This window comes from Molossus molossus, unplaced genomic scaffold, assembly GCF_014108415.1.
Source record: "Molossus molossus isolate mMolMol1 unplaced genomic scaffold, mMolMol1.p scaffold_m16_p_20, whole genome shotgun sequence".
Taxonomy (NCBI): Eukaryota; Metazoa; Chordata; class Mammalia; order Chiroptera; family Molossidae; genus Molossus; species Molossus molossus.
This window is the reverse complement of record NW_023425356.1, coordinates 28,083,961-28,110,309: the sequence shown is the minus strand read 5'-3', so window position 1 is coordinate 28,110,309 and position 26,349 is coordinate 28,083,961. Positions and strand designations below refer to the sequence as shown.

Genomic DNA, 26,349 nt, shown 5'->3' with positions numbered 1-26,349 from the left:
AGGGCCCACGCTCTTGTCTGCACAATGTTGCTGTATGAGGAGTCCTGGGTAAAACGGGAATGAGCAGTAGAAGCACCGAGCCCAGACTTGGGCTGGGAGAACTTGAAAATAGTTTTGAACGAAGTGAAATATAAAGAGAGACCTGGAGGCAGGAGCTAGCCGGATGTAGGAGGAAGATGAACGAGATAGCGAGGTAGGCTGGGGCACAGTGTACTGGGGCAGAGGGGTGTGGGGAAAGGCCTGATCACAGTGCACTGAAGATAAAATGGCCATGAGGACAGGAAGATGACCACACACCAGACAAAGAGCGTGTGTTTATGAGGCAGGAAGAGGAAGAGGCACTGACGATATGGGCAGAAGTATATGATTCAAAAGCTGGCACAGGGTGCTCTCTTGGGCTCTTACCATGTCCCCCACCATTCGCCTACTCTCTGCTTCAGTACATTGTGACTCAACATAAGCAGAGCAAAGCAAACCAAAAGTCACGAAATGAGGGGTAAAATTTGGAGGAAATAAATAATTGTCTAATGGCTGTTTCCTAGCAGGATTTGCTAGGTGTGAACCCCATCCTTCTTGAAACTCTCTCGTCTTGCCTTCCAGGACCCCACCAGCTCTTTTTTTTCCTTCCCATATTTATTTCTCTTTCATTTATTTATTTATGTATTTTATTTATTTATTTTTGTTACAGATGTTTCTCCTTTCCCCCCGCACTGATTCCCCCTCCCCCTCCACTCCCCACCCTGTCCCCAGCTTTGTTGTCCATGTCCATTGTTCATGCACACATGCATATAAGTTCTGTGGTTTATCTCTCCCCCACCACCCCCTCTTTTGGGAATTGTCAGTCTGTACCCCACTTCCACGTCTCTGGGACTACCCCATTCCTCAGACTGTTATGTTCATTGTATTCCACAAATAAGTGAGATCATATGATGCTTGTCTTTCTCTGTTTGGCTTGTTTCGCTTAGGATGACACTTTCCAGGTCCCTCCATGTCGTCTCATCATCTCAAAGGATAAGAGATCTTTTTTTCTTACAGCTGCATAGTACTCCATTTTGTATATGTACCACAGCTTTTTTATCCATCTGTCTACTGATGGACATTTGGGCTGTTTTCAGATCTTAGCTATTGTAAATAGTGCTGCTATGCTAGCTCTTATTTCTTTTCCCTTCTGCTCTGGCCTTTCCTTGTAAATCTCCCATGCTGATTTTCCTTTTTCTGCTCAACACATACCTATTCAAGCTCCATGTGGCTCCAAGGCCCACCCTCTTCTCAGTCAGCATGCCCTATCCTGCTGATCCTATCCTGTTCTCCAGCATCAATTGTCCTCTGTATCTGATGCCATCCATGTTATCAGCTGGAGTTCTGACTTTTCATCCAAGCTCCAGATTCTTACATTTAATTAAACAACTCCATTTGCATATATCACAGGCACCCCCAACTCTAGGCTTCTAGCACTGACGCCACACTCTTCACCTATCCCGATGTGCTCCTCTTCCAGGGCTCTTTTTCCCATAATGACCTTATCACTCACTTTCCTGAGCCAGGCATCGGCGTAATTCTCGATGCTGTATCTCTTGAAGGGGTTATAGTTGACATCATATTTGCGGCTGTCCAAGAACTTTCAAATAATTCACGTGTTAACAGGTCCCACCTTCCCAACTCAGAAGTCAAACCCTCAGTTTTTCTTGCAGCCCAAATAGACACACGAGGCAGAGGCTTGCCTGTCACGTGTTCCCACATGAGGCCTGATTTGGAAGTCACCAACACAAGAACCGGGCTCCACAGGGGGTTTCCGATACAGTGGCTTCAACAGGTTAAAAAAAATTACATTATGCCAAAAATTAAAATAAAATAGTTAGCCAAAGTAGGTTCTGTTGTTTGCAGTAGAAATTTCGAACAATTCAAGACCTGCATTCTCTCTGGGAGAAAGTTTAGACGTCAGTGTTAGTGGTTGAGCTGTGAGAGGTGCAGGGAAGGATGGGGTGAGGAGAAACTAGCAATGGCTGGGATTGGGGAGCACGGGCCTGTCCTCTAGGGTTGTTGGTTTGTTTGTTCTGTCTGTGCTCCTACAAAGGGCTTCTGTATACTGGCATATAAAGTATATAAGTTATCCCCAAACATTCCAAGAATGCAGGGCAGAGTAATGGAAAGAGCATGGGCACTCACAGCAAAAAGGAATTGAGTTTAAATTTTATTTCCACCATCTACTAACTAGGTATTCCTGAGCAAGTGACTTGATCTCTCTCAGTTTCCGTTTCCTCAGTTTTGGGGTGTGATTATTATATTTACCACATAGTATTTTGTTGTTGTTTTTTTAAGGTTACATGAGGCAACATGTGGAGCGGACCGAGTGCTTAGTGGCTGAGTGATAATGGTTAGCTTTCTGTGCCAGAGACAATCAGGAACGCTAGGGGATGGATACAGTATTGACTATACGTGTCAACAGTCCCTGAAATTGACTATTTCATCCTATTGCCCTGGACTTCCACTTTTGTCTTTCTGCTTTATGAAAAGCTGATTCTTTCTAAGAGGACCAACCCAAGTACCCTTTCCCTATATTGAATCCTTCCAAAGTTCTATCGACTGGAAATAATGAATTCTACTTCTGAAATTGTATTATATTTTTATTGTAGGTCATGTTTGCAATTTTTTAATAGATCCTTAAGACGAACAAGTGGGAAGGTAGTTCAGTCAGCATCTAGTAGAGCCCCTTATGTTTTAATCTTTATTATTATCAAGTGAATATATTACTATGGATTAAAATTTAGTGTTACAAGGATGGTAAAAAGAGTAGTACCCTTACCAGTGCAACTGCTTTTAACCTCTTTTAATAATAGGCTTCATTTCTGGTTTTCATTTTCAGCCAATCCATTACCTATTGATTTTCTGTACTAGAAGATGAATATTACGTTTTCTTATACTTCTTTTTGGTGCATTGTGAGAGCCCTGCATCTCCCAAATACACATGATTCCCTCCTCCCATTTTCCCAGTATTTGGGTAAATCACTGGTGTTTCATATTACCATAATTATGTAAATAAACCTCACAGTGAAGCCAACTAGTCTATTATATTTACATTTTCTTCCTTATGTATCTTTAATTTTTTTATTGTCATGTCAATGACACTTCTCTAGTAATTTGTTCAATGTTTTGTCCTTATCACAAATTCTTTCCCAACTGCTAAAAGTGTAAAATTCCCCTCAAACTAAATTCACATAATTAATCACTAGTCACTCCTCTTTTCCTGCTTGAGTTTTATGTCCTCCCTCTCATCAATCTGCTTTCTGGCCCTGCACATGCCAGGGTTCAGGGACCTCCCTTCACCATCATACTGGGTTCCCTGAATACTTTTGTTTATTCCTTACATTTATATGCAATTAAGTATCACCTGAGTATAGGATACCAGGCTGAAAATTTGTTTTCCTTTAAATGTTAAAGAAATTGCTCTACTGTCTTCTAGTCTTCTAGCTTCTGGTGCTGCTGTCAAGATGGCCAATGCCATTCTTATTCTAAGTCCTTGGATGCGATCTAGTTTTTCTCCGGAGCATTTAAGATCTCATCTCCCCTTGGTATTTTGTCATTTAAAAATAATGTGCTTTGTATATGTTGTTCCTCCATTCATCAAACTAGATACTATTTCTTTGATAACTCCCTGTCCTCCATTTTCTTGGTTCACTCTTGCTTGAGCACCTATTAGCTGGTAATTATTCATCCTGTCATAAATCTCTAAATGTCCTATCTTCGCCTGCCTTTGTTTTCATCTCATTGTCTTATGGGTATGCTTATAAAGAGAATTCTTCGACTTTGTCCTCTACCACTCTATTAACTTTAAATTGTTCTGCTATCACATTCAGAAAACACATCTCTAAAAACTCTTTTGATATTTGTTCATTTTTCACATTTATTGACATCATCTTGATTCACTGATGCAATGTCATCTCTTATCTCTCTGATGACCCTCTCCGTATTTATACAGGGGTGGGCAAAGTAGGTTTATAGTTGTAATACAAATAAATAAAACAATAATTAATAATTAATAAATGCTAATGCAAGAATAAACTGTGTTTCATGTATTCACAACTGTAAACCTATTTTGCTCACATACATATACATATATACTCTCTTAGCAAATTTCCCCTGCTTTATCTCATTTCTTTTACGTTATTTTTTCAGTGGGTTTTTTTCTGTTTTGTTATTTATTTATTTTATTGTTGGAAGTATTACAGATGTCCTCCTTTTTTCCCCATTGATCCCCTTCTTCCCACTCCCACCCCACTCCTGCCTTCCCCAGCCTAGTGTCCTTGTCTATTGGTTGTTGATATATGTTCTTTGGTTTATCTCTTCCCTCCCCTTCCACCTCCCATCCCTCTGAGTTTTGTCAGTCTGTTCCCTGCTTCCATGATTCTGGATCTCTCTTTTGACAGTTTATTTTGTTTGTTATATTCCACAAATAAGTGAGATCATGTGGTACTTATCTTTCTCTGATTGGCTTATTTCACTTAGCATAATACACTCTGATCCCTCCATGTCCTCTCAAAGAATAAGAGATCTTTCTTTCTAACAGCTGCATAGCATTCCATTGTGTAAATGTACCACAGCTTTTTTATCCACTCTTCTACTGATGGGCGTTTGGGCTGTTTCCAGATCTTAGCTATTGTAAATAGTGCTGCTATAAACATAGGGGTACATATATTCTTTCTGATTGGTGTTTCAGTCATCTTAGGATATATTATAAAAAGTGGGATCACTGGGTCGAACGGCAATTCAATTTTTAATTTTTTGATGAAGCACCACTTTTTTCCATAGTGGCTGCACCAGTTTGCATTCCCATCAGCAGTATTCTAGAGTCCCCTTTTCTCCACATCCTTGCCAGCATTTGTGTGTGTGTGTGTGTTTATTTTAATAAAGTTAAAAGTTTTTTTGAATGTGATTTATGTCTGTTTATACATATTTAAGAGTTAAAAAGCACATACACACAAAGTGATTGGAATTCTTTGTGTTTGAACCAAGTGCTTATTTAGAGGTTGGTTTCATTATAGAATTAACAGGAAAGGGCCTAGAGCAATACAAAGGTATTGGGGGACCCAAGATGTCAATCACTATAATGATTTTCCTTCTCTTGGGCCATTTAGTTCTGTGGGATGCTCCAGTCTTCCGCTTCTTGCACAAATCTGCCTGTCAGTACTGCGTCAAGGAAGAAAGTGCTTGGAGATCCCACTTTTGTCTGCGTAGAATTTCACTTAAAACTTTCTTTTTCAGCTTGTTGCCTTCACAACACCCTCTGTGCCCAGCATTCTGGAGGATGAGTACTCATCTGGCTGCCCTGAATATAGGAATGTGCCTCTTCCACACAGAAACCTTCAGTAAGTGCACCTTTTCCCAGCTTCATCCCTCATCCATCCACCTTTCACAGAACCCGAAGGCTTGACCCACTAAACCTCTCTGGGGTTGTGTGGGGTGAACATAATTGGTTCTTACTGGGGTGTCCCTCTCAGTTATCCCACATCCATTCACTTTCTACCTTTCATACTTTTTTCAGTTACTTTTTTGTTTTGTTTTTTAATTAAATTTATTGGGGCGACATTGGTTAAAAATTATATGGGTTTCAAGTGTATAGTTCTGTAATACATCATCTGTATATTGCATTGTGTGCCTACCACCCAAAGTCTAATCTTCTACCAAGACCATATATTTGACCCCCTTTACTACCCCCAGCTCCTTCCCTCTGGTAACAACCACAATGTTGCCTGTGTCTATGAGTTCTTATTTGTTTTCCTTGCTTGTGTATTTGTGTAAAAATGTGGTGTTAATTCATGTGAATTGTTGACTTTAGCCTTTGTGGGTTTCATTCATCTAATTAATTAACAAATATTTTTATGAGTACCTCCTGTATGCCTGGCACTGTTTCATGTGCAATGGATACAGTAAGCAGACAGACAGAAATCCCTGCCCTTATGGGGCTTACACTTCACGCTTGGAAGTCAGAGAATAAAACAAACACATGAAATGTATAGTATGTCAGATGATGGTCAATGCTATGTATTTGGAAAAATAACATAAGTGTTTTTTTGTTTTTGTTTTTTGCTTTATCACTTCATTTTTTTTACCCAGCCCCCCAACTCCTTCCCCTCTGACAGCTGTCAGTCTGTTCTTCATATCCATGCGTCTGTTTCTATTTTGTTTGTTAGTTTATTTTGTTCATTAGATTCCACATGTAAGTGACATCATGATACTTGTCTTTCTCTGACTGGCTTACTTCACTAAGGAGACTCTACTTAGGGTGAGGAACACATAATGCAAATGTATTATAGAATTGTACACTTAAAACCTATGTAATTTTATTAACCAATTTTGCCCCAGTAAATTCAATTTAAAAAAAGAGTCAGTGAGACTCCCCTCAGAAAAAAAAAAAAATAACGTGAAGAAGGGGTAGAGAACGTGTTGATAGGTGAAAGTCTCACTGATAGAGTACTAGTTGAGCCAACATCTGGAGTGTGTGGAAGAAGAGGTTCTGTAACTCTCGGAGATTACTGGAGATTGGTTAGTACTCTTCCTCCTGTAGATGCTCTCATAGCACCTTGAATATGCTGACATTATAACATTATCACCATGCAGTGTTGAAATTATTGAATTTCACGTCTATTTTCAAGACCTGGCAGAGCCACTCAATATCTGGGATCTTGTCTTATTAATTTTTATATTTCCAGAGTCTAAATCATCATTATTAGGTATTCAGTAAATATTTTTTCTAGCTGTATTGAGGTATAATTGACAAATAAAATTGTAATATATTTAAAGTGTACAATGTGATGATTTGATGTACATATACATTATGAAATGATTAACACAATCAAGTTAACTAACACACCTATCACTTTATAAAGATGGGGAACTCAAGAAGTTAAAAACCTTCTGGCTTTAGTTACATAGTTAATAGGCTGGGTAATTAAGGTACGTAGAAAGCTATTGTTCCGGCAACTGTAATGTATGCCGGGACCTACCCTGACTCCAGGAGACCCATAAACAATTCCACCTTTGTGCCTCAGGAGGACCACAGGTGATCAAGATGGTATCTGAGCCACGGTGGGTGTTGCGGGGAGAGAATGTCTTCCGCCCAGGACCCCAGCGCGCACATAAAGGATCACTGGTCAGCCGATGAAGGGATGGTAGGAAAATCACCAGACTGCAGCTTTTAGCTTATTAACTTTTCCCCTGAATTTTAAACCCCTTACCTACTTTTTCCTGAATTCCAAACCCTTTACCTACACTGTTCTTCTTTTTATAGAATAAAGTCGGCTGAGATGAGATGTAAGACAGCCTTTAGGGTACATGACCTCCCGTCTTCTCAGATTCCTGGCCATCTAATAAAGCTCCCATAAAGATTCAATCATTTTCTCCACTTACTGGTTCTGGTAGTGACAGAAAGCATGAATACTGACTTTTTCAGTTTCAAAAACACTTAATATATACTCTCAGCAAATTTCAAGTATATAATACAGTGTTATTAACTATTTTCACCATGATATATATTAGATCCTCAGACCTTATTTATATTATACCTGAAAGTTTATACCTGTTGATCAACATCACCTCATTTCCTTCACCCTCCTTCCCCTGGAAACCACCATTCTACTCCATATTTTTATGAGTTTGACATTAAAAAAAAATAGATTGTACATATAAGTGACAACATACAGTACTTGTCTTTCTCTGGCTTATTTCACTTAGCATAATGCCCTCCAAGTGCACCCATGTTTTAAAAAATGTCAGAATTTCTTTCTTTTTATGGCTGAATAATATTTCATTGTATATATATATATATATATATATATATATACACACACACATACATACATACATACACACACACACATATATATGCACAAAATTTTATACACAATTATATATATAATTTTTTGTTCATTTATTTGTTGACATACATTTAGGTTGTTTCTGTGTCTAGGCTATTGTAAATATGCTCCGATGAACATGGGAGTGCAGATATCTCTTAGATTTTTATTTCTTTTTTGTTAGATATTTACCTAGAAGTGGGAATACTGGCTTACATGATGATTCTATTTTTAACTTTTTGAGGAACGTCTATACTGTTTTTCCTAATGGCTGTGTCAATTTACATTCCCACCAGCAGTGTACAAGGGTTCCATTTTCTCCAATTCCTCTCCAGTTTTTGTTACTGCTTTTTAAAATATAATATACATTCTAACAGGTGTGAAGTGAGTGATATCTCATGTGATTTTAATTTGCATTTCCCTGAGATTAGTGATGTCAAGTACCTTTTTTATATCCCTATTGGTCATTCAAGTTTTCACTTCCTCTAGCCTTTGGTCTGAGATTCTCCTTTCGGTCTGGGGATAAAGGCAGGTGTGTATTAGAATTACACGTGAAGGTTTTCAGATGTTCCAGAGTCTATATAACTTTTAAAGTCCCTTAGATTGTTCAGATATACTCCCTGAGCATGCTTGCTAGTTTAGGCTCTCTGAAGAGAAGGCAGCAGACACATGTTTGTTGATCACACCAGTGATCAGAAGCTAAACACCGTGGTGGAGTTGGATTAGAGAGGAGGACTGAATGGTTTCTGCACAGGAAGAGAAGACTGAGGAAAAACCCAGCCATGCTCTTCACATCCATAGGTCTTTAACCTGAACAAATAGGCATCAGCTCTGAAAGAATGGATCCACTTCTGTTTAACTGTCACGTTAAGCCACAAACCCTTATGTCTTTGAGCCTGTGTTTTTCCTCTTAAGCTTCAGCCTCCATGTCCATTTCAATACCAGCGGATCTGTAAGACAGATCATTATGCCAGAATTCCCCTGATTGGGTCACCAGATTACCTTCCAGGACAGTGACCCACTTTACTTGACTCAAACCCCTACATAACACTTGGGAATCTCCCAATAAAGAATGTGTCTCCTTGCCCTGGCCGGTTTGGCTCAGCGGTAGAGCGCTGGCCTGCAGTCCAGAGAGACCCGGGTTCGGTTCCCGCTTAGGGCATGTACCTCGGTTGCAGTTTGTCCCCGGCCCTGGTTGGGTCGTGTGGGTGGCAACCACTCGATGTGTCCCTTTCATGTCGATGTTTCTCTCTCTCTCTCTCTCTCTCTCCCTCCCACTCTATCTGAACAAAAAATGGAAAAATGTCCTCGAGTGAGGATTAAAAAAAAAAGAATGCTTCTCCTTGCACAGTACAGGGCCTCATCTTCCTGACCCCAGGTCCATCTGAAAAGCCTCTGGTTTGCCCTAGTGGGCTCTGTGGTTTGGTTTCACGTCCGTGATATTTCTTTATCATCTGTTACCCCAGAATTCTCTCTTTGGCAAGGAAAGCTCCTCCATTACCGTCTTATACCTCTACCTTTCCCATACTTTTTCTTTTAATGTCTCTATCCTTTAAAAAAGATATCCACTCATGTTCCCTTTCAACCTCAAATACAGGTAGCCACCTTCAATCCCAGCTAAAACTGTTATTTATCATAACGTGTACTACTCTCTATGTACTTCTGTTACTTTTTATACTGATAACTAACTTTGACCGAGTGATTGCTCATTGCAAGGCTCTGTAACACGTTCGTGACTTACCTTCATGGAATGATCTTATTCTAACAGTAATCCTCCAATGTAGAAGATACAATTTTTTCCATTTTACAGTTGAGGATATGGGCACTTTGAGGAAGGTTGTAATTTTCCAGATGTCACACAGCTAGCAGATGGCAGAGACAATGCTGGAGTCTCTCTCTGCTGTCTGTACAGCTGTCAGCCTTAGGCAGCAAGTGAACAGGGTGTGAAATCCTGGGGGTTCAGAAATCCTGGGCTGAGGACGATGGGCACCACTTCTTCATCACAGATGCCACACATGACTTCCTTTGTTTCACAAGGTGTGTGTCAAAGAAATATCATTTTAAGTTATCATTTCCTTAATCAATTTTTTTATTATTCTGTACCAGCAATTGTTTCTTCCTACTAGCTCATTCTTATCGACATGAAAAACATGTCATTTCTTCCCTGTTAGACAAGCAAGCCAACAAACAACAGGACCTCTCTCAAACCCACATGTCCCTGCAGCTTTTACCACATTTCTCTGGCTCCTGCACAGAAAAGGGATCATTTTACCTGTATTCTCCCTTTTCTTCACTACTGCATCACAACTGCTCTTATCAATGTCACCATTGACGCCACACTGTGGCACATTGTGTCATTTCTGCAGTCCTCATTTTACCTGGCATATTGGAAATATGTGACCCAGTTGATCCCTTTATCTGCTTAAGAATTATCTTCTCTTAACATGCTACCTGGTTTTTATTCCCCCTTATCATCTATGCCCTTATGGTCTCTGTGGCTGGTCAACCCTCATCCCTTACTCTAAACACCATAGTGACCCAGGACTTAGCACAGACTTCTTTCTGTCTATACTCCCTCCTTTGGTGAAGTCACTTATTCTCTGGCTTTATCTACTCCTACCTGTATACTAATGACTTGCAATTTTATTTATCTCCTGAACTCTACCTGCATACCTGAAACATGCTCCTGAGCTCTAATAGGCATCTCAATCTTAACATGTTCAAACCCAAATCCAATTTGCTCTAACGTACTCCACACCTGCTCCTCTGACATCCTTCCCCCTCTCAGTATAAATAGCAACTTGATTCTTTCCAGGTACTCGGTCCAAAAATCCATGTATTTTCTTAACTCCTCTTTCACACTTCATATCCTATCTATCAGTGAATCCCATTTATATATATATATAAATTTATATATATATATAAATTTCAAATCCATCCATGTATTTCCACTGCTACTCTCTTGGTGATGTTGAGCATTTCTTCATATGTCTCTTGGCCATTTGTATGTCCTTTTAGGGGAGGTGTCTATTTAGGTCCTCTGCCCATTTTCTAATTGGGTTCTTTGTCTTGCTTTTGTTGAGTTGTGTGAGCACTCTATATATACTGGAAATTAACCCCTTATCTGATATATCATTGGCAATTATGCTCTTCCATACAGTGGGTAACCTTTCCTTTTTGAAGATTGTATCTTTCGCTGTGCAGAAGCTTTTGAGTTTGAGGGCACCTTCATCTCTCACCTGCATTATAACAGCAGCCACCTAACTGGTCTTCTTGCTTCCATCCTTGCTGCCGTTCAATATATTCTTAACCAGGCAACCAGAGTGATGTATTGAAAATGTAAGTCACATATATGTTGCACATTTCTGTTCAAGACGCTCTAATTTCAACCAGAGAACAAATTGCCTACCAGACCCGACATGATCTGGCCTAATGCTTCCTCTCTGATGATATTTATCTACCTTTCCCCCTTGTTCTTCCTCTCCAACCACACCGATTTAACGTTCCTTGAATGTTCCAGAAACATTTTTGTTTCAGGCCCCAGCACTTTCCCTTCTTTCTTCCTAGAGTTCTATTTTCTCTGAAAGCTGCTGGGTTGCTTTGTTATCTCCTCAGTTCTCTGCTTACATTTACTTTTCCCATTTCTGGTCTCCACCTTTCCCGACACTCTGTTTAGGTTAGCAACTCCATCTCCTAGTCCTGCACTTCCTGCCTTCCCTGCTTTATTTTCCTCCACAGAACTTATCACCACCTAAGGCACTTTTAATATACTTGTTTATTTGTTGGTTTTTAGTTTCCTCTACTAACAAAGAAGCTCTATGAGACCAAATATTTTTTGTCTCTTTTGTTTTTGTTTGTTTACAGGTCCTAGAACACTATAGAAACAATGAAGGTATTTGTTAAACATTTGTTGAATTAAAAAATAGATAAATAAATCTCTCTTCCAACCTTGCAGAAGCAAGAGAATGATTGGCTGTCTGTGCATGTGTGTGTGTGTGCATGTTTGAGTAATAGAAGCCAGACCTAAATGTTGGGGAGAATATTACTCAGCTGAATTATCAAAGCCAAAGATTGATGTTAACCTGAGAACTCAATTTCTTTTGGTTATTTTCATTTCTTTTAATGGTGAATTCCACCTGATTTCTAAATTGGTTGTGGCCATGGCATGGAGTAAGCATGGGTTAGCTCACTAATTAGAGGAATTTAGAACTTGTTAGTTTATCTTGCTGTCATTAGATTCAGTAGTACACATCAATTGTACTGATATTTTATTCTCCCTTTGTATTCATCCTTTCTAGCTGAATTGACTTGGTTTGTACAACTAAGTGAGAGCCTACCTCTGTTCCGAGCTACACATTTCATCCTCCTAAGAGTAAAATTCTCTAAACCATAACTTGGTTGGTATAGTCTTAGACTCTGACCCCCTGCACTAACAGCCTGGATTCTCCTACATCTGCTAAGGAAGATCTTTCATGACAGGTCAGAGGCTTGAAGAATGGACCAGATTTCCATCTGACTCCGAGTTCTACATCCTACCTAGTCTCTGGGTTTAAAGTATCATCACTTTCTGCCTCATTGAATTTTCTCAGTTACTGATGTATTCTGAGCCAAACTTCTTTTTGTCATGTCTCTTTGATTACAGTACCCTGGAATGCTGACTATCTCCAAAAGACTGAGCCCTTCTCTGTGTCAGCACCCCCAGTTTGTCTCAGCTGATCTCATCTTGTTCACCCTTAACCTCAGTCTGCATTCCTCACAATCTTTAGCCTATTTAATTTATGCCAGCCAGGTTGCTATGAAGTTAAAACACAACAAATGACAGTGATTTAGGAAAATAGGGAACCAGGGAACCAGGGAAACAGGACAGGTGATCAAAGTGAGGAGTACATTACATGGGAAGGTGCATAAATGAGTTGGGCCATAAACCAATTGGATACTTGAATATCTCTGCCCTAAAATCCTAAAAGCATCTCAAACATAATGTATCAGAACTTCTCCCACCAATGCCTCTTAGTTTACAGTAAATGTGTTCCCCTTTTTTTATTTTAATTTTCCACCTAGTTTTCCAAACTAGAAACCTAATATAATAATTGTTTCTCTCTCTCTCTTTCACCTTCAATTGTTAATTAGTGCCTGTGGATCAATGTCCCTGAACTCCAATCCATCCTCTTCCACACTGTCATTTATTTTTGTAATTTCTTAAGGTTGAGTATCTATCCTTCAAACTCCAAATCCAAATACTAAAAATATAAGTCACGTTGAGAGCAATTTAGATTCATCATGGGGAATGTGGTTCTTTGGCAAGAAGAGAACTTGGAGAGGACAAAAAATCCACACACCTGCATTTGGGTTGGACCACACACAAACCATGGACCATTGTCTCTCTAATGGCAGCATGACGTGGTAGAAAGACATTGCTTTTGTAATCAACAGATGTATATCAATCCAGGCTCTACCACTTAATTGTCTGTGTATTATTGGACAAGTTATATAGTTACTCTGATTTTCAATTTCTTATTTGTGAAATGGAGATAGTAACTTCTACATCAAGGCATTGCTGTGTAGGTTAAATTTGTTAATTTATACCAAAGTAGTCACTGAACCTATGCTCTGTGCCAATCATTCTTCTAAATTCTAGGAATACAGCAGAAAACAAAATAGACAAAGATCCTTGCCCATGCAGAGCTCACATTCTAGTGGGTGGAGACATAAAAAAAATGAATAAAATATGTAGACAAAAAGTGATCAGCTAAATTTTAGACAAGAAATTTTGAGAGAGTTGATATTAACAAATATTTTTTCAACATGTATTTATTTAATATTTAATTGTGTTCCGGATGCTGTTCTAAGAGTGAGGTATGCAGCCATGAACAGAAAAGTATCTGTCCATATGGCAGGTCTATTCCAGTAGAGACTGACAACTAAAAATTAAACAAATAGCAATAGAGTATATACCTTAATACAAAGTAGACAAGTACTATGAAGAAAAGCAATTGGTGTAAGGTAAAAAAAACTAATGAGTCATGTCTGATTTTACAAAATGTGTTCAGGAAAGGTTGTGCTTAGAAAGGGACAACTGAAGAGAAATCTAAATACAGTTGGGAAACAAGGTGCGCAGATATTCCAGGTACACAGATTTAAATGATGTAGGCAAAGAAAATAATTACTAACATTGGAATAGTAAAAGGACTAGATAATTGGGGAATATGTGCCTTTCTAAACTAGCTGCTTCCTCCTCCTCCTTTTTTTTTTTTTTTTTTAAACAGGGAATCATAATATGCACTGTGCACAAAAAGGCAGTTGGCAATAAAAACAGCAGATGACCTGGATTAAGAAGACTTGAATTCAGGCCTTCTTACTTCCTTTTACTACCTGTATGGCATCAGGTAAGTATCCACTGCAGATACCTAATTTAATCAGTAATAATTAGGAGACTACAGTAATTGAAAACTGGTGTGTGTCAGGCACACCATGCTGAGTATTTACACCCTCTGTTTTTCAAGCAACACTAAAGGTAGGAATTAACACCCCTATTTCAGAAGTAAGTATGTGCTCCCTGAATGTTTTCTTTCCCATCTTCCAGGCTTTATGGGAAAGCACTTTGTAAAGTGTCAGGTGCTATCTGGTGTTTAGTTATTATGCATAGTGCAGTATCATGCTTCTCACACTACAGAGTGTGTACTCCTGGGGTCAGGAGGCTACCAAATAGATCTAATTGCATTTCCTTTGGGGATAAATTTTACCCAATGACAAATTCTTTAAAACATTTTTAAGTAAACAGATATTATGAAGTAAAATGCAAATTTTACATTTTAAAGATAAAAACCAAATATCAGAGCTATAGACATACATGAAATTAAATTTGACAGTTTTCCTTTATGTTTTTTTCCCTTTATACCTTGTTTATTTTTTATTTTATTTTATTTTCTATTTTTCAAGTTTGTTTTTAATTTTATTTATCTTTATTGTTGAATGTATTACAGATGTTTCCCCCATTGACCCCCTCCTCCCCACTCCCCACCCCCTTCTGCCTTTTCCCACACTGTTGTCTGTGTCCATTGGTTATGCATATAAGTTCTTTGGTTCATTTCTTCCCATCCCCCAACCCCCTTCCCTTTGAGGTTTGTCAGTCTAGCAACCAATTTGTTCTTCTTAATCCCTTCACCTTTCTCACCCATTCTCCCAACCCCTCTCCCATCTGGCAACCAACAAAATGTTCTCTGTATCTATAAGAATGTTTCTGTTCTGCCTATCCATTTTGTTGTAGATTCAATTGTCGATAGATATGTATTTATTGCCACTTTGTTTGTTCATATATTTTATCTTTTTCTTCAAAAAGACCCTTCGACATTTCATATAATAACAGTTTGGTGGTGATGAACTTCTTTAACTTTTTCTTGTCTGGGAAAGTCTTATATGGCCATCGATTCTAAATGACAGCTTTGCAGGATAGAGTAATCTTGGTTGTAGGTTCTTGCTTTTCATCACTCTGAATATTTCTTGCCACTCCCTTCTGGTCTGCAAAGTTTCTTTTGAGAAATCAGCTGAGTGTCTTATGGGAACTCCATTGTAGGTAACTATCTGCTATTCTCTTGCTGCTTTTAAGATTCTCTCTTTGTCTTGAACCTTTTGCATTTTGATGATGATGTGTCTTGGTGTGGGCCTCTTGGGGTTCATCTTGTTTGGGACTTTCTGTGCTTCCTGGATGTGTATGTCTGTTTTCTTCACCAAGTTAGGGAAGTTTTCTGCCATTTTTGTTTCAAATAGGTCTTCGATTTCTTGTTCTCTTTCTTCTCCTTCTGGTAACCCCAAGATGCAAATGTTGGCATGCTTGAAGTTGTCCCAGAGGCTCCTTACACTATCCTCATTTTTTTTATCCTCACCCGAGGACACTTCTCGAAATTTTGTTCAGATAGAGTGGGAGAGAGAAAGAGAGAGGGAAAGAGAGAGAGAGAGAGAGAGAGAGAGAGAGAGAGACATCGACGTGAAAGGGACACATCCAGTGGTTGCCACCCACACGACCCAACCAGGGCTGAGGACAAACTGCAACCGAGGTCTGTGCCCTTAGCGGGAACCAAACCTGGGTCTCTCCAGACCACAGGCCAACGCTCTAACTGCTGAGCCAAACTGACCAGGGCTATCCTCATTTTTTTGGATTCTTTTTTCTTTTTGCTGTTCTGATTGGGTGTTTTTTGCTTCCTTATATTCCAAATCAATGGTTTGCTTCTTGGCTTTACCTACTCTATTATTGAACCTGTGTAAATTATTCTTTATTTCAGTTAGTGCCTCTTTCATTTCTAACTGTGCATCCTTCATTTCTGACTGGTCCTTTTTTATGCTCTTGAGGCCCTCACTAAGTTCACTGAGGTTCTCACTAAGTTCATTGAGCATTTTATAAGCAGTATTTTGAACTCAGCATCTGTTAGGTTGCTTATCTCTATTTCACTTAGCTCTTTTCCCGGAGAGTTTTTCTGTTCTTTCATTTGGGACCTGTTTTTTTGTCTCCTCATTTTGGCTGCCTCCCTGTTTTTGTTTCTATGTATTAATTAACAAGAGGTATGGGGCTCACTGAGACCAAATGCTGCTTATTTGAGAGAATTTAGGAAAACCTGAAGCAGGATCCAAGACAGGCTAATCCTGTGGTTAAGCAACTGGCAACAGCTTGGGTGGGCCTTAAAGTTGGGTGGGGTGGGGCCTCAGGGAATCACCAGGGCAGGGCAACCAGTGTGAGCCAGGTTGCTGGAGTCCCAGATATGGGGACTGTCTGCCGCCCCAGGGAAGGGCTCACCAAAGGAACAAAGGCCTCTGACAGCAGTTTGTCCCGGAGAAAGCCCCCTCTTTAGCCCTCGCTCCAATGCCAAACAGCTCATTTCTTCCCTGTATGTCTCTGGCGCCCCATTGAGCTGCCTCCCCTCCAAGCTTAGAGGGAGTGAGTCCAATAAGTCTGTGCGCGGGTCCTTTAAGAGGTGCTGCCTGGGGCTCCAGCTGCCTCAGCCTCCCTGAGCCTCAGTTCCCACTGATTTTTCCAGCCACAAGTTATGGGGACTTCTCTTCTTGGCACTAGAACCCTGAGCAGGGCGCTTGGTGTGGGACAGGGACCCCTCAGTCCTCAGGGAGGACCTTCCCAGCCAAGGTATCCTCCTGATTTTTATCCACCACACATGGGTGTGGGACCAGCCTATCTGCCTCCACCCCTCCTACCGGTCTCGATGTGGTTGCTTCTTTAATTCTGTAGTTGTAGGACTTCCATTCAGCTTGATTTTAGGCGGTTTTGAATGACAGTTGTTCTGTAGTTGTAGCTCTGATGTGTTTGTGGGAGGATGCAATACTGCATTTACCTACGCCGCCATCTTGACTGGAAGTCCCTCCCTTTATACCTTGTTTAAAACTTACCTACCAAACTTCAGTGTAATGTCAACTGCTGGTTGTTGATGCCAGTTCAATATAAACAGGAATACCCAATTTGGGGTGCAGTGAAGAAGGAAACTATTCTTTGTAAACAACTCAACAGTGTTACAGCATGGCTGTGGAACAGCTGTGGAGCCAGGCAGCTCTGGGGCCGGGCCTCTCTCCAGCTGGGCATCACTGCTCTGGGCTAGGCAGCTCTGTTCTGCTCCATGGTTCTGTCCAATGATGATCAGCTCTGCTCTGGTGTTTCAGCTCTAGCCAGGAACCCAGTCTTCAGTGGAAAGTGCACACCTGAGCCAGAGGGGAGGTGGCTCATGTGGACAGAAGTCACTGCCCCAGTCCTGCCTCATCAAAGGAGGACTCTGAATCTTTGAAGTTTCATTGGCTTGGAAGGCACTCTCCTGATTGGTCAGAATAGAGCCACTCTGATTGGTCAGAGCAACACAGCTCTGATTAGCTAGGAAAGCCTCAATCCTATTGGTGGAAATATGAGTCCAGGAAACCTTTATAAGGGCTGGCTCGGTGGCAGAAACAGTGCTGTCAGGCTTTTAGCACAGAGGCTTCTCCATGAATTGAAGTTTCCATTAGAGGTCCCTGTACAGAAATGGTTGCTAGGCTCTGCATTTTTTTTAAAAAAAATTGAGCCCATTTAGCCACCAGGAACCCTTCTTAGTAGGACTCTCTCTCTCTCTCTCTCTCTCTCTCTCTCTCTCTCTCTCTGTCTCTCTCTCTCTTTCTATAGGGTTTACAGTACTAAGAGATTACCCTGTGTTTTCTTAAACAGCATTGCCATTCCTATCTATGTATTTAATCATATGTATATATAAAAATAAATGTTAGATAAGACCAGTATTATCATTTCCCATATAGATTATCATTTCTCCCAACACCTTTTACTTATTATTTTTAAATTTTTTTAATCCCCACCTGAGGATATTTTTCCATTTATCTTCAAATAGAGTGGGAGGGAGGGAAGGAGGGAGGTAGAGAGAGAGAGAGAGAGAGAGAGAGAGAGAGAGAGAGAGAGAGAAACATCAATATGAAAGAGACACATTGACTGACTGGCTGCCTCCTGCATGACCCTGACCAGGCCGGGGACAAACTGCAACCAAGGTACATGCCCTTGACCACAATAAAACCTACGACTCATTGGTCTGCAAATCGAAGCTCTAACCACTGAGTAGACTGGCCACGGCCCAACAACTTTTATAGCTGTCTGATTGCTAATGTTACTCAGGTTATATACCATGTTTTCATGTATATGTGGTTCTGTTTTCACATTCCCTATTAGTTGATTCTTTCCTGAGCCACTAATCATATTGCTTTAATTATTATATATTTATAATAAGTGTTAATATTTAGTAAGGATAGTAGTTCCTAATAAACATTTAAACTTATTTGGGGTATTTTTTGTCTTTACTCTTTCACATAGGTTTTAGGATCATCCTGATAAGTTCTACAGAAAGATTTTGCATGAAGTGTATAGGTTTATTTGGTAAGAATAGCAATTTTAATTTAATTGAATCTTTCCATTCAAAATATCATATATATTCTCATTTATTTAGGTTTTTGTATAAGTCTTTCAATAAAGTTTTAGCATTTCTTAAAAGTCTTACATAGATTTTGTTAGACATTCTTAAATATTTTGTAGTTTTGTTGTTATTGAAAATTATACATTTTTATTTAATATTATTTCTTATTGGAATGTTGCTAAAATAAAAGACTGCAATTTTTGTGGATTGGTTTTATATCTGGAAACATTGCTGAATAATTATTTGTAATTTAGTGTATTATTTTGGATATTACACATAGTAAAATTACTACAATGTGGTACTGGCAACATGATGGAGAAATCTGTGGAACAGAAGAACAAAGAATCCAGACATCGACCCAGTTATATATGGACAATTGATTTTCAATAAGGGTGCAAGAAAAATTCAGTAAAGAAAGAACTGTATTTTCAACACCATGTACATTTTCAACTGTATTTTCAAGGTGTATATAATTCTGAGAAAACTTATATCCATGTGAAAAAGAATGAACTTTGAATCACACCATATACAGAATAACTCAAAATAGATCATAGACATAAGTGTAAAAACCACAAACTATAAAATTTCTAGACCAGGGGTGGGGAACCTTTTTTCTGTCGAGGGCCATTTGGATATTTATAACATCATTCAAGGACCATACAAAGCTATCAATTGAAAAATTAGCCCACTATATTTGGTCAAACATTTAATTAACTCACCCCTAATGTGATGGCTGAAACTGCTTCTCTTTGGTGAGACGTGGGATGTTAGCTGGTATTGATGATGTTGCTACTTGCAACTGCTTTTCCAGGTTTGTGTTGGTCAGGCTGGAGCAAAGTCACTTTGTGATGGTAAGTTTTGAAAAGAACTGCTTGCAGCAGTAAATTCTTCTGAACACAGATGCACATTTAATGTATGTCTCCTCAAAGTGGGAAATTCATCATTGCTTATGTAATGTTTATAGATAGAACTCTAGCAGGGGGAGGTTGTTGTACCTAGCTTTTAGCTCATCATCGCTTTGCAGCTGAATGATTTTGTGTTGTAGGTTATCAAGCACATCAGCTGGTTTCACATTGAACAGTGTAGCAAAAATATTTAATTCCATTTGTTTACTTTTTACATCCTTGAATCTTTCACTAAATGCCCAAATTAGTTTTGCACATTCACCAGCATATTCAATGTCTTAGAAGGCTTTTGCTCTTCCAGAGGGGGGAAATGCATGGTGTTATTTCTTTTGAGTTACATTTTCCACAGCCTTAATTTAGCTTCAAATAATGTCATGTTTGAAAGCAGAGAGCTAAGAAGCTAGTTGGGGTCCTGCAGCTTGACATTCAGATCTGAGAGGTACTTAGTAATGTCCACCAGGAATGCTAAATCACACATCCACTTGCTATCATTGAGTTCCCTGACAGGTTTTCCCTTCATCTCTATGAATTACTTGACTTCATCCTGCAGTTCATAAAACCTCATGAGCATGTTCCCATGTCTCAGCTACTGTACTTCACAGTGATAAACAAGATCATAGTACTCAGAGTCAAGATCATTCAGTAACTCCTTAAACTGGCAGCTGTTAAACCCTTTGTTGTTGACAACATTTATGCATGATGCTACTGTTGATATCACATTGTTGAGCTACAACGGCTATGCACAGAGACTTTCTTGGTGTATGATGCAGTGGCATATTATCACATCACTTGGATCAAGTCTGAGATGATTCAGTTCTTTCTGGAGAAATGCAATTAATCCTTTTTGCCAGCCAACCATAGCTGGAGCTCCAAAGTAGTAAGGCCACTTAACTTTTCAAACATTAGCTCAAGATTTTTAATTGATAAAACAAGTCTCAAACAAATCCTCACCTCTTGTAGTGCCATCATGGCTTCCAGTGACAGCAGTTCCTCTAGCACGTCAAACTCTGCAGTAATCCCACAAATGAAAACAGGCAGTTGGGCAGTATTTGTTATGTCTGCTGTCTTGTCATAAGCCAGAGAGAAAAACTGGAAATCTCCTGCAGTATCCTTCAGTGTTTTTTCAGTATCTTGTGCTAAATCAGTAATCCGATCTGAGAGGATTCTCTGACAAACTAACACTGAAAAATTTTTACTTTGTCTGGTGCTAACAACTCTGCTGCAGCCACCATGCACTCTCACAAACTCTCCCCCTACAGGGGACCTCAGCTTCTTTGAAATTAGCTCACTCACTTCATAACTCATCTGAATAACAGGGTCTTTGTCACAACAAGGCCTAGTGAAAGCAACTTGTTGTGATTCCAAACTCTGCTGAAGAGCATTGATTTTATCCAGATGCATTTGGCCTCCCAATTCATTGAGTTTAGCATGTTTTGAGCTATAATGACGCTCCATATTGGCTTTTTTCATTACCGCTAATGCACTGCCAAACAAACTAGCCACACAGATTTGGAAGATTGTATAATTATAGGAATTTTTCCATTTTACCTAGGCTGTCCACTTTGTTGACATATAATTGTTCATTGCATTTTCTTACAATCCTTTGTATTTCTGTGGTGTCAGTTGTTACATCACCTTTCGTTTCTGATTTTTTTTTTTCATTTAAGTCCTCTCTCTTTTTTTTTCTTGCTGAGTCTGGCTAAAGTTTCATCAATTTTGTTTATTTTTTTTCAAAGAACCAGCTCTTGGTTTCATTGATCTTTTGTATTAATTTTATAGTCTCCATGTCATTTATTTCTGCTCTGGTCTTTATTATCCCTTTCCTTCTACTTACAATTGGTTTTTCTTTTAGTTCCTTTTCTAATTCTTAAAGTTGTAGGATTAGATAGTTTATTAGAAATTTTTCTTGTTTCTTGAGGTAGGCCTGTAATGCTCTGAACTTCCCTCTCTGGACAGCTTTCACTGTGTCCCATAGATTTTGTGTTGTTCTGTGTTCATTTTTATTAGTTTCCAGAAAGTTTTTTTTATTTCTTCCTTGTTTTCATTGTTTACCCATTCATTATTTAATAGCATGCTATTTAGCTTTTGTGTGTTTGAATGTTTTTGAGTTTTTTTATTGTAGTTGATTTCTAGTTTTATGCCATTGTGATCCGAGAAGACGCTTGACATGATTTCAATCATTTTGAACTTGTAGAGACTTAGTTTGTGTCTTAACATGTGGTCTATCTTTGAGAATGTCCCATGTGCGCTTGTGAAGAATGTATATTCTGCTGTTGTGTGGTGAAATCCTCTGTAAATATCAATTAAATCCATCTGATCTAGTACGTTGTTTAAGGTCTCTGTTTCCTTGTTGACTTTTTGTCTAGAAGATCTATCTAGTGATGTCAGTGGGGTATTAAATTCCCCTACTATGATTGTATTGTTGTTGATCTCTCCCTTAAAGTCCTACAGAAGTTTTAAAATATAATTTGGTGCTCCTATATTGGGTAGATATATATTTACCAGGGTTATATTCTCTTGTTGGATAGATCTCTTTAATATTATATAGTGTCCTTCTTTCTCTCTTGATATGGCCTTCATTTTGAAGTCTATTTTATCAGATATGAATATTGCTACCCCAGATTCTTTTTTGTTTCCATTTGCATGGAAAAAATTTTTTTTCATCCCTTTACGTACTTTTATCCTGTGTGAGTCTTTTGTTGTGAGGTGGGTCTCTTGTAGACAGGATATATATGGGTCATGTTTTCTTATCCATTTAGCTAGCTTGTGTCCTTTGATTGGAGCATTTAATTCATTTACATTTAAGGTTTTTATTGATAGGTACTTACTACTTGCCATTTTAAATCATTATGCCTATGTTTCTCTCTCTATATTTCTTATTATTATTACAGCAGTCCCTTTAACATCTTTTGCAATGTGGTTTGGTGGTAATAAATTATTTTAACATTTTTTTTTTTTTTTGGTCTTTGATTGTCTTTATTTCACCTTTTATTTTGAATGATAGCCTTGCTGAATAGAGTAGTCTTGGTTTCAGATCCTTATTTTTCAATACCTTGAATACTTCATGCCAGTCCCTTCTGGCCTGCAGTGTTTCTGTTGAGAAAAATGCTGACAGCCTTATGAGAGCTCCTTTGTAGGTACCCTGTTTCTTTCTCTTGTTGCCTTTAAGATTCTTTCTTTGTCTTTAATTTGTGACATTTTAATTATGATATCTCTTGGTGTGGGCCTCTTTGTATTCTTCTTGCTTGGATCTCTCTGTGCTTCCTGAATTTGTATGCCTGTTTTCTTCACCAAGTTAGGGAAGTTTTTTGCCACTATTTTTTTCAAACAGGTTGTCTAACCCTTGCTCCCATTATTCTTCTTTTGGTACTCCTATGATGTGGATGTTATGTTTCATGTTGTCCCACAGCTCTCTTAAACTATTCTCCTGTCTTTCAATTATTTTTCCTTTTGATTCTCTGATTGAGTGATTTTTTTCTATCCTGTCTCCTAATTCCCTGATCTGATCCTTATCTTCTTTTAATCTGCTATTTATTCCTTCCATTGTGTTCTTTATTTCTGCTGTCATTCTTGATTTCTGAAGGTTGTTTTTTATTGTTTGTATATTTTTTCTCATGCTATTGACCCTCCTTACAATCATTACTCTGAACTCTATATCTGATAGCTCACTTACCTCTATTTCTTTGGAATCTAGACAAGATTTTAAACCTTTCACAAAAATGAATTCAAAATGGATCATAGACCTAAATGTATAATACAAAACTATAAAACTCCTAGAAAATAACCTAGGAGAACAATCTAGATGAGCTTGGGTTTACAGATGACTTTTTAGATACAACACCAAAGACATTACCCATAAAATAAATACTTAATAAACTAGACTTTATTAAAATTTAAAAATTCTGCTTGAAGAGAGAATGAGAAGACAAGGCACAGACTGGGAGAACATAGTTTCAAAAGATACATCTGATATAAGACTGTTATCAACAATACATAAAAAACTCTTAAAGCTCCACAATAAAAAAATGAATAATCTTACTTTAAAAATAGGCAAACTATTTGAACTGACACTTTACCAAAGAAGATATATGATTGCAAAGGAGCATATGGAAAGGTGCTCTCCATCATATGTCACTAGGAAATTGATAAAGGAAAAAACAATTAGATACCATTATACCTACTAGAAGGCCAAAATTCAAAACACTGACAATACCAACTGCTGGCAGAAATATGGAGCAATAAGAACTATTATTCATTGCTGGTGGGAATGCAAAATGGTACAGCTGGAAATTAGTGAGTGTCAGAATCTGGAGCTTCCAGCTAAAAGCAGCCCTAAAATTCTCGGTGTTGCCTGGTGACCACCCATCTCGACTAAGAACTGGTGGCAGGACCAGCCACTGTACTGATGTTAGGAGCTTCTAACATTAGGGTACACAGAATACAAAAGCAGCCACAACTTGGATAGAGAAAGGGATCAATGCAGTGCACTTCTTGGCGGGATCCTGAGGCTGACAGGTAAGGAACAACCCACTGGCAGAGGCCAAAGCCAGCTTACTTAATGAGTCGTATTTCTCATGGGTGCTCCAGAGTCACTGGGGGGGGGGTGAAGGGTGAATACCCTGCCTCTCTGGTCTGGCCTGGGGTGAAATTGGAGAGGAGGTGTAGCTATAACCTAATAGGAGCTCCAGGAGAAGTCTGGTATTTATGGGGTACCTACTGTATGCAGGAGTCTTGACAAGTTGCTACAAGCTCAGGAAAAACAAAACAAATGTTTTCTGTTGAATGAACTCTTTCCCTGGTCCCCCTTCTTCCCACTAATGCCATCAGAAATGAAGAAACCAAGACTCAGAGAAGGCCCAGGAAAAGGGCAGGCCAGATTTTGCCTAGCCCCTTTGAAGCCAGGCCTGGAAAATACCTTGAACTATGAGGACTAAAAGTAACCTTCGTGCCCCTTTCTAGAGAATCAGACCCTGGCCAGGCACCAAGGGGTCTCTGAGGCAGCTGGCCATGTGGGGGCCTAATCTCATCCTTGCCAATACTATCCAAGTCACCTCATTCATGCTTTAGCTCTATATCTGTTAACTGATCAAGGTTTGACCAACACTCACAATTTCTCCCCATCCCTTTTCCCCATGCAGCTTTCACTCTCCCTTTCTTTGTCCTCAGTTTCCTCTTCTGTGGAAATGGTACCAGCCAGGCCCAGGGCAGGTCACACCCCCAGAGGGGAGTTCTGGGAGAGCAGGGGTGAGTTGAGATGGATTCAGCTACCCCAGGCATCTTGCCTAGCACATGGGAGGCACCCAGTAAGTGCTCCTTTGAGATAAGACTAGCTCTTAACAAATAACAGCTCTTTTTCATGCTGTTGATGCTGGCCAGGCAGAGGGCTCTCCACTTCCTGCCCCTCCACTGTGTCCTTCTATCACCTTCATGTCCCATTTCTTCTCCTTCCCCCCACTTTGCCACCTTCAATCCCCTGTGCCTTCAGAATCTCCTTTCCCCTAATCACCCTGTATCACTCTTCCTCCAAGTCTCCTTATACCTACCTAATTCTCCCTTCCCTCTTCACTCCAACCCTCTTATCCTGATCCATCTTCACTCATTATCCCTGCCCCCACCCATTTCACTCCTTATCAGGCCATTCTCCCACTCCCCCATCCTCACCTTGGCTAATCCTAACCTCAAATGCAGGTGTGTGCCAAGAAGGGTGCCCCAGCTCCCTGATCTCTGGATTTAGTCAGGCCTGCAGCCCAGGTCAGGGGGAAGTGGTGGTAATGGTTGTGATGACACATGGATTTGGAGTTTTTATAACCCTTGCTGGCAGCTCCAGAAGTGCCATCTCCCAACCCCCTACCCTGGACACACTGCCATTCAGGCTACCTCCTTTCCTGTATGCAGGCTGTCGGTAAAGGAGCGAGGGCTCATTGGCTGAAAGCCAGTGTGACTGCAGGAGACTTTGTTAAATTATATTTTCTTCAAATATTAAATGTTTTATTCAGGAAAAAAGATGGCATAGCTATTTTGAAGACAGTTTAAAAGTTTTTATTTATTTATTTATTTATTTATTTATTTATTTATTTATTTGTTTGTTTGTTTTTGTTACAGGTGTTTCTCATTTTCCCCCCATTGACAACCCCCCCACCCCATCCCCAGCTTCGTTGTCTATGTTCATTGGTCATGCATATATGCATGTAAGTTCTGTGGTTTATCTCTTCCCCTCCTCTGAGGCTTGTCAGTCTGTACCCCACCTCTATGTCTCTGGGTTAATTTTGTTCATCAGTTTGTTTAGGTCATTATATTCCACAAATAAGTGAGATCATGTGATATTTGTCTTTCTCTGCTTGGCTTGTTTTGCTTAGCATAATATTCTTCAGATCCTTCCCTGCCATCTCAAAGGATAAGAGATCTTTCTTTCTTACAACTGCATAGTACTCCACTGTGTACATATACCACAGCTTTTTTTATCCATTCATCTACTGATGGACACTTGGGTTGTTTCCAGGTCTTAGCTATTGTAAATAGTGCTGCTATGAACATAGGGGTACATATATTCTTTCTGATTGGTATTTCAGGTTTCTTAGGGTATATTCCTAAAAGTGGGATCACTGGGTCAAATGGCAGTTCAATTTTTAACTTTTTGAGGTAACACCATAGTGT

General features: G+C 39.3%; 1 long non-coding RNA gene across 1 annotated transcript in view; it reads left to right on the top strand.

Moving 5' to 3' along the window:
• The window catches only part of LOC118637122, a 33,965-nt gene extending 15,208 nt beyond the window's left edge, over window positions 1-18,757 (top strand). Inside the window, exons 2-5 of the long non-coding RNA XR_004960897.1 lie at window positions 5,260-5,363; window positions 7,047-7,166; window positions 14,117-14,236; window positions 18,691-18,757. This is a non-coding gene — a long non-coding RNA (uncharacterized LOC118637122). The remainder of the gene's footprint in view (window positions 1-5,259; window positions 5,364-7,046; window positions 7,167-14,116; window positions 14,237-18,690) is intronic.
• Window positions 18,758-26,349: the final 7,592 nt, after the last annotated feature.